The sequence below is a fragment of the Lynx canadensis genome, chromosome F1 (genome assembly GCF_007474595.2).
Source record: "Lynx canadensis isolate LIC74 chromosome F1, mLynCan4.pri.v2, whole genome shotgun sequence".
Classification (NCBI taxonomy): Eukaryota; Metazoa; Chordata; class Mammalia; order Carnivora; family Felidae; genus Lynx; species Lynx canadensis.
In genome coordinates this window covers 24,179,832-24,192,097 of record NC_044319.2, presented here as the reverse complement: position 1 = coordinate 24,192,097, position 12,266 = coordinate 24,179,832, and the positions used below count along the sequence as shown (strand labels likewise).

General features: G+C 41.3%; 1 protein-coding gene across 3 annotated transcripts in view; it reads left to right on the top strand.

Moving 5' to 3' along the window:
• The window catches only part of RGL1 (ral guanine nucleotide dissociation stimulator like 1), a 258,267-nt gene that overhangs the window by 199,795 nt on the left and 46,206 nt on the right, over positions 1-12,266 (top strand). The gene's annotated exons all lie outside the window — the stretch shown is intronic.

Sequence of the window (12,266 nt, the reverse complement as noted above, 5' to 3'; positions counted from 1 at the left end):
GCCCAGAAGCCAGCCTCATAGGAGGTGAAGGGCCTTGGGTGAGAAGCCTGGAGAATCGAGGTTTGAGTCTCTCATCAGTTACTGTCACTTCCCCTCTAGATGACCTAGTCACCTTGCCTCCCTTGGTTTCAGCTTCTTGACCTGAAAAATGAAGTGCTCGGAATGTAAGCTCTCTGAGGCCCTTTCAAGTGTAACGACATCGAGGATAAAACTTATTTAGCTTTCTCTTCATCTTTTCAAAAATGAACATGAATATCAGAACAGAGATATGGCCCAAATATTATACTGAGCTTTTGAGAGGTACCCTGGACTGCTTTTTTCGATCAGAGAGGCTGTGCAACCAGCTTTGATGAAATAGAAAAACAAAATAGACAGCTTCTTTGAGTTGCTTGTTATGACTCATGACATCATAACTGGTCGTGATGATACTAACTACAGAGATGAGCTAAAGCACTGTATTGTGGGGTACAGTGAGCAGGACATAATGGCTACTGTTTTCCTTTGCTGTGAATCTGTCTTCTAGTGATTTCAGGTGGGAAACAGACGGTGGGAATTCAGTAACTTTCTAAGAAGTAAACATCCTGTTTTTGGGCAATGCCTTCAGTTCTGCAGATGGGGTGTAGTATGGGTGGGGAATCACCACTGAAAAACCCTCAACTATTATTTGGTTTTCCATTTTTAATGTAAAGCATAGAGCAAGGCTTACGTTTCATACAGCGTCCCCAAATCCCAAGATAACAATCTTCCCTGTATATCTAAATCAACCTTTTGGAGGATAAAAGAACTTAGAAGAAGGAAAACGTGGACATACAGATGGAACAGTCAAGATGAAAGATTGGTTCCTAGTGCCTTGGATCACAACTGAGTAGTATTCTTCATGAATTTCAAAAAGTATCAGATTGTGCTGTGACTCCCACTTGTTAATTCCAGTCCTGAGTGTGCCCAGTTCAGGCTTTGTGCAGTATCGAGAACCTTTAGAGTTATCCAGCCAAAACAAGAATTCCTTGAGTTGCAAGGAATTCAACTTCCAAGGCCTCTGGATGTTGGAATCTGCCACACAGTGATTTCTGATGTTAGCGCCAGACTGTTGTATGTAATAAGCATACCATGTTTATTTCTACAATCCCCAAGCTTGCAACTATTTGGAAATCAGGAAACTCACTTCCTGTGACAGAAGAAAACATCTCTGCCCACATTCATCCCACCTGTGCCCTTTTCCTCCTTCCTGCTGACACTTTTACACAATAAAATGCTGTCTATTTAGAATAATAGAATCAGAACCAGATGGAAAAGGACACTTTCCCTAGTGCAGATTTATTACCAGCATTGAATTCAGAAGTGAAGAGAATGTAAAGAAGGGGTATTAGCCATACAGAACCTCGACACCATGAATCTTCATTCTCTGAAATGGATCTAAAATTAGAATATGTATGTAGGTATGTGTCACCTATCTTTGTCTGTCTGTCTGTCTATCTATCTATCTATCTATCTATAATACTTAATTTAAAGAGGTTTAAGACTCCTTAGGAAATGACACTTTTTAAATTTCTTTAATGACTATTGTAATGTAGAAATAGTTCTGTTTCCTTTTCTTTTATTGACTCTCATCACTTCCCTTCTGGAGTGCTGTGTTTTGTTTTCTCAACCTCTTTACCACAGCAGTGCTCTAAACTGTTGAAATCATTCTGCTCTCATCTCTGCACATTCAGATGATGTGAATGTCATTCTTGTAATCTTTTCCCAGAAGTTGTAAATAGTGACTCCAGATTTTAGTCACCAGTGAAGAGTCGTATAAATAGTAGCAATCCAAGACATTGGAAACACTTTAAAGAAAAGGGAGATGAGTTAAAGAAGGCTGGCTGTGATTCCTTAATGCCTGAGAAACTTTACAGTGGAAAGTATTAAAAAATCTTCCCAGAGAGTTTGCAACTAATATTCATTGCAGTAAATTCAAGTACCCTAAGAAAGCAGTTGAAATTAATATGGTGATTTTTTATTATAATTTTTTTCATGTGTATTTTTGAGAGAGAGTGCAGTGTGTGTGTGTGTGTGTGTGTGTGTGTGTGTGCACGCACACGCTTGCACATGCACGCGGGAGATGGGCAGGGAGAGAGGGAGACAAAGGATCTGCAGTGAGCTCAAGGCGGAGCTCAAACTCACGAACCATGAGCTCATGATGTGAGCTGAAGTTGGATGCTTAACCAACTGAGCCACCCAGTTGTCCCAAAATTAATGTGCCGATTTTAACAATGGGGCAAAGAAAGAGAGGTAAGGAACAGAGCAAAAATAATATTTAAAACTTGAAATTGAAAAGAATGAGAGGCTCTAATGTGAAAGGGATATTTTTAAAAAGTAAAATGAAAGAATGGAGAAATAATATGCTGAGTAAAAGAGCCTGGTATTGTCTTTAAAACATCCATAGTGGACAAGGAAAAATAGAAAGCATACTTTCAAAAGTCATTGAAATCTTGAATCAAATTGTGCATTTAAGGGAAGGGAGTAGAAATTAGTTTTCTAAGAATTAAGGAGTAGAAAAGAACGTTGGCAATCAGTGGTTCAGAAAGAAGAAAAATCAGCCACCTAAGAATCTCCTGGGGTTCTCCAAATGTGGGAGAATGGCAAACAGGCATCCCAGCCACCTCTGTCACTTGATTTGCCCTGCATCACCCTGGCCACCACCCCTGTCTGCAGTTTGTGGTGTGCTGACTAGTGTGGGGCCTTCTTCTGGGTGCTTTGTATCTTCTTTTACCATCACAGATATGCTGTGAGATGTTGTCTTCATTTTATAGGTGTCAATGGAAGCCTCAGAAAAGTTTGGGGGGGTGCCCGGGTGGCTCAGTTGGTTAAGCGTCTGACTTCAGCTCAGGTCATGATCTCACGGTCTGTGAGTTCAAGCCCCGCATTGGGCTCTGTGCTGACAGCTCAGAGCGTGGAGCCCGCTTTGGATTCTGTGTCTCCCTGTCTCTCTCTCTCTCAATCTGCCCCTCTCCTGCTCACTGTCTGTCTCTCTCTGTCTCTCAAAAATAAACAAACATTTTTTTTTAAAAACTTCTAAAAAATTTTTTTGAAAAAGAAAAGTTTGGGGCACCTGGGTGGCTCCGTCGGTTAAGCGTCCGACTTCAGCTCAGGTCACGATCTTGCAGTCCGTGAGTTCGAGCCCCGCGTCGGGCTCTGGGCTGATGGCTCAGAGCCTGGAGCCTGCTTCCAGTTCTGTGTCTCCCTCTCTCTCTGCCCCTCCCCCGTTCATGCTCTGTCTCTCTCTGTTCCAAAAATAAATAAACGTTAAAAAAAAATTTAAAAAGAAAAGTTTGGGGCATCTGGGTGGCTCAGTCGGTTAGACGTCTGATTCTTGGTTTTGGCTCAGGTCGTGATCTCACAGTTTGTGAGTTCGAGCCCCTCATCAGGCTCTGCACTGACAGCATAGAACCTGCTTGGGACTTCTCTCTCCCTCTCTCTCTGCCCCTTCCTGGCTCTCTCTCTCTCTCTCTCTCTCAAAATATAAATAAACATGAAAAAAAGTTATATATTTTGACTAAAACCAAGCAGCTGGTTAAATGAACTCTGGTATTTGAACTCAGGCCCAATGGACTCCAAGACCTAGGCTGCTCACCATTTTGCTCTTGGGCTTTTGCCATTTCAAACCGAACATCAGGATCTCAGGTGCTTGTGCTTTTTCACCCCATGTATGCTTCTGTCACAGTAACCAGGTTGCAGCCAGAAGTACACGAAGAACTAAGGTATATTATATTATCACTATTGCGACTAGTGTTTTAGCTTGTTAGCATCCTGAGATCTCTTAATTTGGGATTATTTACTGTAATGTACCCTGTGTTGTTTTGCCTGGCTTTATTACTGAATGAACACCCTAAGCAAGGTCCCCAGACAGCTGTTAGAAATGTGGAAGTCAGGCTTGCTTCCTGGGGAAGGAGATGGGTTGCAGGATGTGAGGAAAGAAGAAGGAAGATCACATTGGTCAGGCCCATCAATCTGAGTGCCTGCTTCCTGTTCTTAGGGCCTTGTAGCATCTTTCATTACCAACGGAAACGCCATCCTGATGGTGAAAAGTATAGAATGCCTCAGCAGTGTTTTCATTAGAGGCCTATCTATAACATAAAAACACCCTTCTTGGCCTATGAGGGATGGGAGAATAACGAGTTGCTGAGGTCCCTGAAGAATAATTTTGGCGAGTGGCAACGTCCCTTTGTAATAGTAATAGCTAGAGATCATTGACTGCTGAGTAGGAATAGCCCCTGTGTTAAGTACTGTATATCCTTTTAATATTACCATAATAACTCTATGTATTACTAGCGCTTTCTCACAGATGAGGAGTCTGAGACAGAGAGAGGTTAAGTAGCATACCCAAGGTCATACAGGGAGTAAGTGAGAGCTGGGATTTAGAGCCAGGCCTTGCCCTCTACATTCCATGGCCTCTACTTCTTTCCCGTTGATAAAAACGAGGTGGGTTATTCTTAAGAACTTAGGTCAGACTCTCCTGTTTGTGTTTTTTTCTTAAAATTAAGATGTTTTTCACAACAGTTTTGGATTTCTGTAAAAATCGAGCAGATAGTAGAGTTCCCATACACCTCCCTCAGTTCCCCCTACTATTCTCACGTTAATATAGCACATTTGTTACAGTGAATGAACCAGTATTGCTACATTGTTAACTGAAGTCCATAGTTTATTCAGATTTCCGTACTTTTTACCGATGTCCTCTTTCTGTTCCAGGATCCCGTTCAGGATACCATATTCCATTTAGTTTGTCATATCTCCATAGACTCCTCTTGTCTCCATAGACTCACTCCTCTTGGCCATGACAGTTTCTCAGACTCTTCTGGGTTTTGATGACCTGAACGGTTTTGAGGTCAGATATATTGTAGGATGCCCCTTTATTGGACTTTTTTTCTCATAATTAGACTGGATTTATGAGTTTTCGGGAGGAATCTTACAGAGATAAAATGCCATTCTCATCACATGATGTCAAGGACACACACTGTCAGCATGATTTATGACCTTTGTTGGCCTTGATTACCTGGCTGCAGTAGTAGTTCTCAGATTTCTCCATGGAGAGCATCTGCCCTCCACACTCTTCCTTCCCGTACTGTGTTATTTGGAAGGAAGTCACTATGCACAACCCTCAATTAAGGACTGGGGAGTTTTGCGCCTCCTCTGTTAGGGTGAAGTATCTAATCAATGTATTTGGAAAACTTCTGTGTGGGACGTTTGTTACCCCCATTTATTAGTTTATTTAATCATCTAGATCAGTATGAAGTAGGTGGATACTTTTTTTGTGCTTTGGGTTATAATACGATGCTAGTTTATTTCTTGCTCAGATTGTTCCTGTTTTGGCTACTGGGAGCTCTTTTGGTAGACTCCCGTGCACTTTGACATGTACCTGTAGCATTTGTGGGGTTATTTGGTTGTTTGAGGCCTTCTTACTTTCTGGCACTACACGATGCCCTAGGCTCATCTTCTAGATTTCCTGCCCCCGACCTAAAATCAGCCATTTCTTCAAGGAGCCCTGGTTCTTTCCATTGGAGAATGGCATCAGAATCCAAGATTCGCAGCTGGCAGGGCTAGGAGATTTATGTTTACACAAATTACCAATTACGTAAATACAGATATTTATGTGTAACATTTTGTATCTATATTATGTTTAACACGAGTTCTTGCTGATGCCTCCAGTTCTAACCTGCTACCACATAGATAGCTCTAGTCTGCTCCCCTTGCTTATTTGTATATTTCCTCTGCGACAGCAAGAAAAGTGACTTCCACCATCTGCCAATATTTACTTAATTGTTCAGCTTCTGTTATACGTGTATAGCAGTATCGGAGTTGTTAACTCATACCCTAGCGGGAAACAACTTGATCAACTAGAACATGGTGCTTATGTATAGTTCCTTTAGCTTTAGCCCTTGGTCTTATAGACTGCCCTTCTTCTTTTTTAAAATAATGAAAATAGCTAATATTTTTTGAGGACTTACTATGTCCTAGGAACTATTCTAAATACTTTGCATGTATTATTGCTTGGCCTCACAACAATTCTACGAGGAGGCATGTGTTATTCCCATTTTACAGATGAGGAAGCTGAGGCACAAAGAGGCTGGGTTACAGCTAGTAAGCCACAGAACCAGGATCCCAGTTAGGCGCTCCAGAGACTGTTTGCCACATTGGCTGTACTGCTCATGAACAACGGGCACTTCAGAACCCTTTCAGTTTAGTTTTGTTTGTTTGTTTTTTTCCTTTTCTAGTGGAGTGCAGTCACTGACACACTGGATAAGGTTTGGTGATCTGGAGTTAGCTCTGTGCACAATAATTCTCTTCAGTTTCTATAAATTTGCCTTCAGATATCAGGGCCCGCACATCTAGTTTGGGAATAAAGGAGTGGATCAACACGCCTGACTTTGGCTAATTGGTTTCAAGCTTGTCTCTTCCTATTCTTGGTCCTTCCCCACCCATATTTACTGTGTATTTCTGTGTCCTTTCTATCACAGTCTTCCTCCCCCTCCCCCTTGCCTTGGAGCTTTTTCTCTGTAACTGCCTCATGGCCCCTCACTGGTTCTATGCCATGGGCTTGCCTGATGCTTAGCACTGACTCTGGCCCTGTTTGCATTTACTTTTCTGACACTCCTAATTCCTCTTTCGCTTACCCTCCTCGTGTTCTAATCCCTGCTCAGCCTCTGTACCAAAACACACGCTGGAAATGTACAAGAAAGCATCGCAAGACGACCTTGACAAGTCCAGATAGTAATGCTTCCATCTTTTCCAGGCTTTTTCAGAAAAAAAGAGAAACACATTTTCTGTAGCCTCCTTTGTTCTTTCTCATCAGGGAAACCTTCTAGCCAGAGGTCTCAGAGGCAGCTTCTAAAGGGCAGCCTTCTCTGAAAAGGAAAATCTGCTCTGTGACTAGGAGAACAAGGTGGAGGGGTCTAGCTCAGAGTCACTGTCAAGGTCACTTTGCTTTCTTCCCCTGAAGGGCAAAGTGCATTGGCTCCCTCCCTCAGGGCTTTGCAGTGTCACCTGCCACATTGATCCAAAGGCCCACCCTCCACATGGATGTTCTTACCTTTTCTTTATGCGTTAGGAAAAGATCCGGTTTTTGGAGAATATCCTAACATAGAAAAACATTTCACTGCTTTTGAAAAAATGGTCCCATATCTTATTAAGTAACAATAAATTATGATCTCAAATAGACTTCTGGGGAGAGAAGAGAACTCTAAATGGACAAAGTTATTCTTTTTGTCATAATAATCCTATTTCTTGGCTGGGAGCTTATACATCATGGGAGAGATGACTTCATATTTTGCAAATTTCTCATTAAGCCTTTTAGCAATTGTAGAATATTTTACTACCAATGGGATTTTAATATGATTTAATACATATGCATTCAAATCCCTATATGTATTTAAATATCTGTGGTTTGAGCATACTAGCAGCCTAGACAGTCAGCCCTCTTACTGCATTGCATGCCTGAAGGTCCCCACGGTGGCCGTCAGTTCTGTACTTTTTCCTTGTACCTCTCGGCTAAGGCATCTGTCTAGTATTTTCCAACCAGGTGTTATGAAGTGTGATTTCTGTTTGGCTAAGAAATCAAATGAGTGTTCCATTCCTCCCCTCTCTTCCACAAACACTTCAAGATTAGAGAACACCCTACTAAAGAATGAATGGATTAACCAAGAAATTAAAGAGGAAGTAAAGTGCATTGAAGCCAATGAAAATGAAAACATGACAGTCCAAAACCTTTGGGATACAGCAAAGGTGGTCGTAAGAGGAAAGTATAGAGATTGCTCCAGACCTTCCTAAAGAAGGAAGAAATGTCTCAAATATACAATCGAACCTTACACCTAAAGAAGCTGGAAAAAGAACAGCAAATAAAGCCCAAAGCCAGCAGAAGAAGGGAAATAATAAAGATTAGAGCAGAAATCAATGATATCAAAAAAAAAAAAAAAAAAACCAACAGTGGAACAACAGATCAATGAAACCAGGAGTTGGTTCTTTGAAAGAATTGACAAAATTGATAAACCCTTAGCCGGATTTATTGAAAAGAAAAAGGAAAGGACCCAAATAAATAAAATCATGAAGGAAAGAGGAGGGATCACAACCAACAATGCAGAAATAACAATAATAAGAAAATAGTCTGAGCAGTAATATGCCAACAAATTGGGCAATCTGGAAGAAATGGGTAAATTCCTAGAAACATATAAACTACCAAAAGTAAAATAGGAGGAAATAGAAAATTTGAACAGACTCATAACCAGAAATTGAATCAAGAATCAAAAATCTCCCAACAAACAAGAGTCCAGGAACCCTCTCTTCTCTTCCTATTCTTTAAATAGGTCTACTCTATATCCCTTGAAAGTGTTTTGCCCTCTCTTACCTCAGGATCTTTGCTTATGCTATTGGCCCAGAGTCTTTACTCCACTAACTCTTCTTATACCTAAGATCTCAGCTAAACATTGTTTCCTAAATCCTTCTTTGGAATCCCTCTTGTGACATTCATCACATACACAGTTTTTATGAGAATGGAAGATAAAGGGCAATCAAAAAATATTAATTAGTGAATTAATTCTCCCCAAGGGCCTGTTTCCTTAGAAGTACGAGTCTTAGAAGCTGTGTCAGTCCATTCCACACATTGATGTCTGAGCACGTCTCCCTGTTCATTATAGACCATTGTGATAGGGTGAACAAGGTTGCCAAGAACGCCTGAGGTAGAAAAGGCAATTTTCTGAGGGGTTGTCCCCTCAGCTGTCAGGTTTGGGCTCCTTGCCCCATGGCCACCCACCTAGTATGCTTACTTGGGACTGAGGGGTTTTGCTCTGTAACCCATTAAAGATTACTTTGGTGGGGCGCCTGGGTGGCTCAGTCGGTTAAGCGTCCGACTTCAGCTCAGGTCACGATCTCACAGTCCGTGAGTTTGAGCCCCGCGTCGGGCTCTGGGCTGATGGCTCAGAGCCTGGAGCCTGCTTCCAGTTCTGTGTCTCCCTCTCTCTCTGCCCCTCCCCCGTTCATGCTCTGTCTCTCTCTGTCTCAAAAATAAATAAACGTTAAAAAAAAATTACTTTGGAGAAGGAGGTCAGGTACTGCCTTTCCTCCTTACTGAGTTTACATTATGTCACAATCGAAATCTTTGCGTTTGGTTTCAGAAAGTACTTCTTCAGTCTTCACAAGTCTTCCAAGAAGCATGTCTTGCAGTTTATATTAGAGTTTGATGTCCCTGAATTGATTTGTCCTGAGGAGAATGCCTTAGGTGGTGCGCGTGTGTGTGTGTGTGTGTGCGTGTGTGCATGTGTGTGCGGGCTTGCGTGTGTATCTGTTTGTAATAGCAGGCCTGGAGCCACACGTGTTGTCACACAGTTTGTATTTCATGTCATCCTTTCTGTTTGGGTGGCAGATTCTTTGAGGGATTTCCATACGTGCTGATTTTCACTGAGCCATTTTTACCTTTTTCAGTCCCTTCCTTTTGCGATTTATGGCAAGTAGTTTTAAGACGCCTAAAAGTTACATTTCTCTTTGGGTATCTTGAATCGTCCTTCTTGACATTATGTCCTGTGAAGTCACAGCTGATCAGTGTCAGGTAGATGAAGGCAGGTATTATATCTCTTCTCTAGGTAGGGGTCAGTGGAGTTGAGTGACTCCCCACCTCCCTTTGTTCACAGGTGGCACAGCTGGATGGGAATTGGGTTTTCCTTCTTCAGCCTTCTTTCTTGTTCTGATACAGTACCAAGTAGCTTCTCTAGCTTAACAGTCATACCTTTCCTGTAAGTTTGTGATTTTAAATCAGATTTCCCTTCAGTATTGAGGTTTTTTACATTCTGCCCAGTAATCAGTTCTGGTTGCTATGTAAGCCAGACCTCGGGAGTGGAGCCAGGAAGGGTAAGTTGGAAAGGCATTGGCCAGTAATCCTGTTGGCTGCCATGATTTTGTGATGTTGCTTTCCTTTTTGAAATCTCAGATGTTTCACATTTTATCTGCTTTATAGTCTATCAAGAGCGGGAAGTTTTCTTCCCAGGAGTAGTAAACATAAAGCTACTGTGAGCTTCGGGCACATGTCCAGGACTTTCCAGAAAACCTCCCTTTCTGGCATGCTGATAATTGGCCTGACGATAGGAGGTCAGGGGTCTGCCCCGTGTTGTATTGTGCTGTTTGTGTGTATCTTTCCCTTCTTCTCTTCCTTCTTCCTCCTTCCCCCTTCACTCCTCTTTTCTGTGAAAATGCTTTTTCTAGCCAAGTCAGGGTCTGGGTTTGTAGTAACTTCCACAGTCCTCTTAGGCTAAGCTGTGGGAAGGGCACTGTCACAAAGGGTGGAATGAATAGCTCAGCAGAGCTAGTTAAAAACGTCAGACTGAGGAGGACAAAATGTGCACCTAAAGGCGAGTCCAATCTGGATTCAGGTCCCTTTTCAGGACTCCTGCAGACCTTCCGAGGCTGCACTTCCCGTGGAAGTAAGCGCTAAATGATGTGTCCTGTAGAGATGCAGAAGTACACGGAGATGCGAACAAGGATACACCTTTTGTAATTGTTTGTAGTTGTGAGAACACGAAAATAACATAAACATTTGTATACTAGTAGAAGAATCCTTCTATTAATTATGGTGTGTCCACGCAGTGGGAAACAGTAAGGTAGATCTGGAGGCAGTGAATGGAGTGGTGTCTGTTTCATACCATTCAGTGGGAACAAAAATCCATGTTGGCTGATCTATGCACAGTATATCTATTTAAGTATATATACATATCCACTGAAAAGACTAGAAGGATATACTCCAGACTGTTAATAGGTGGTCATGGAAATGGGATTGTGGTATGGGTCACAGAAATGGAAAACGGAAGGGAAGTGATATTTTGCTGTTTTCGTCTGTATACGTTTGTAATATTTACTTTTTTGCAATAAATAATCAGTTTTGTAACTTGAAAACTAATACTTATGGGAGGCCAAGGAGTAAAAGTTAATATCTTTTACTATGTGTCTTTTCCCTGTGATTCTGGATTTCTGCCTGGCTTTTCTTTTAAGTTATGCAACTGAGGAGTCACTAGGGTCATTGTGTTGCTGGTCTCGTTGTTGGGTGGGTGTTCTTTTTCATTTTTATTGGTTGATGTGAATTCTCATCCCTCCATGTCTGTTTTTTCCATCAGTGTCATTGGAAGAGTATTCTCTCACCGAAATATTAAATATTAAATATTAAATGAGTAGTTATATTAATCAAATCAATTCATGCTTCTTTTGAGAATTACAAAACTATATGTAGGACTCAACCTGATGAAAGCAAATGTCAGGTTGTCCTATGTTCCAGCCTGTTCCCCCACCAGTGTGCCTACCCCAGTTCTGGGCTCAGCGCTTGTCAGGGAAGAAGAGAAATTATTCATAGAAAACATCTTGTTCCTTATAAAAAGGAAGTGTTAGAATGCTACTTCATCATTTTCTTCTTCAGTTCATCATATGGTTTTGTGTGTGTGTGTGTGTGTGTGTGTGTGTGAAGAAAGGAGAAATAATGCAATGTGTGGGCTCTTAAAAAGTAGAAGTCCATCAATTTTGGGGGGCGTGAGTGTTTCAACATATGAATGGGGGGACACAAGCATTCATACATAACACGTGATTTTGCAGGTAAACTGAGGATTGAAGGCCCACTGAGGAGACTCCATTAATTTCATTTTGCTTATGTTTTCATTAAATCCCAGGTCCCATATTAATTTCCTCGAATCTTTTTGGAGGGAGTGAAACTTTTGTTTGGCTTTTTATTTAATCTGGACTAAAGATTTAGAGAATATTTTAATTATTTCTGTGGTTTTATGTTACCTATTTCCAACATACGCATGTGAATATTATAGTTCCAAAGGCCCTCGTGTCCTTGTTAGTAAAGCAATGATATACACAGCAGTGAAACCAATTAGTAAATTTATTTTTCTTCTGTTTGCACTTCACCTCCAAAGGGTAAGCATTGAATTGGCTTTGGTTGTACGTATGCCTGTATTGTAGTCCGGCTTCATGGTAGGAATTTGGGATGTGTGGAATTTAGGCACACCTGTGAAAGCCCAGCCTGCAGGTTCACTACCATCCTTGTAGTCTCTTTACAGGTTGTTAACTAAGTGAACAATTTGTTTGAAGGATACTTAGATGATAATTTAAAGAGGCGCTAAGCCTTTTTTTTTTTTTAATCAGCTGAAGAATTTTGGTCAGTTGTGTCATTAGCTAAAATGAAGTATCACATCACTGTCACTAAAACATGGATTGATTAATTTATAGCCTGTCATCTCCAGCCATCATGAGTGCATCCA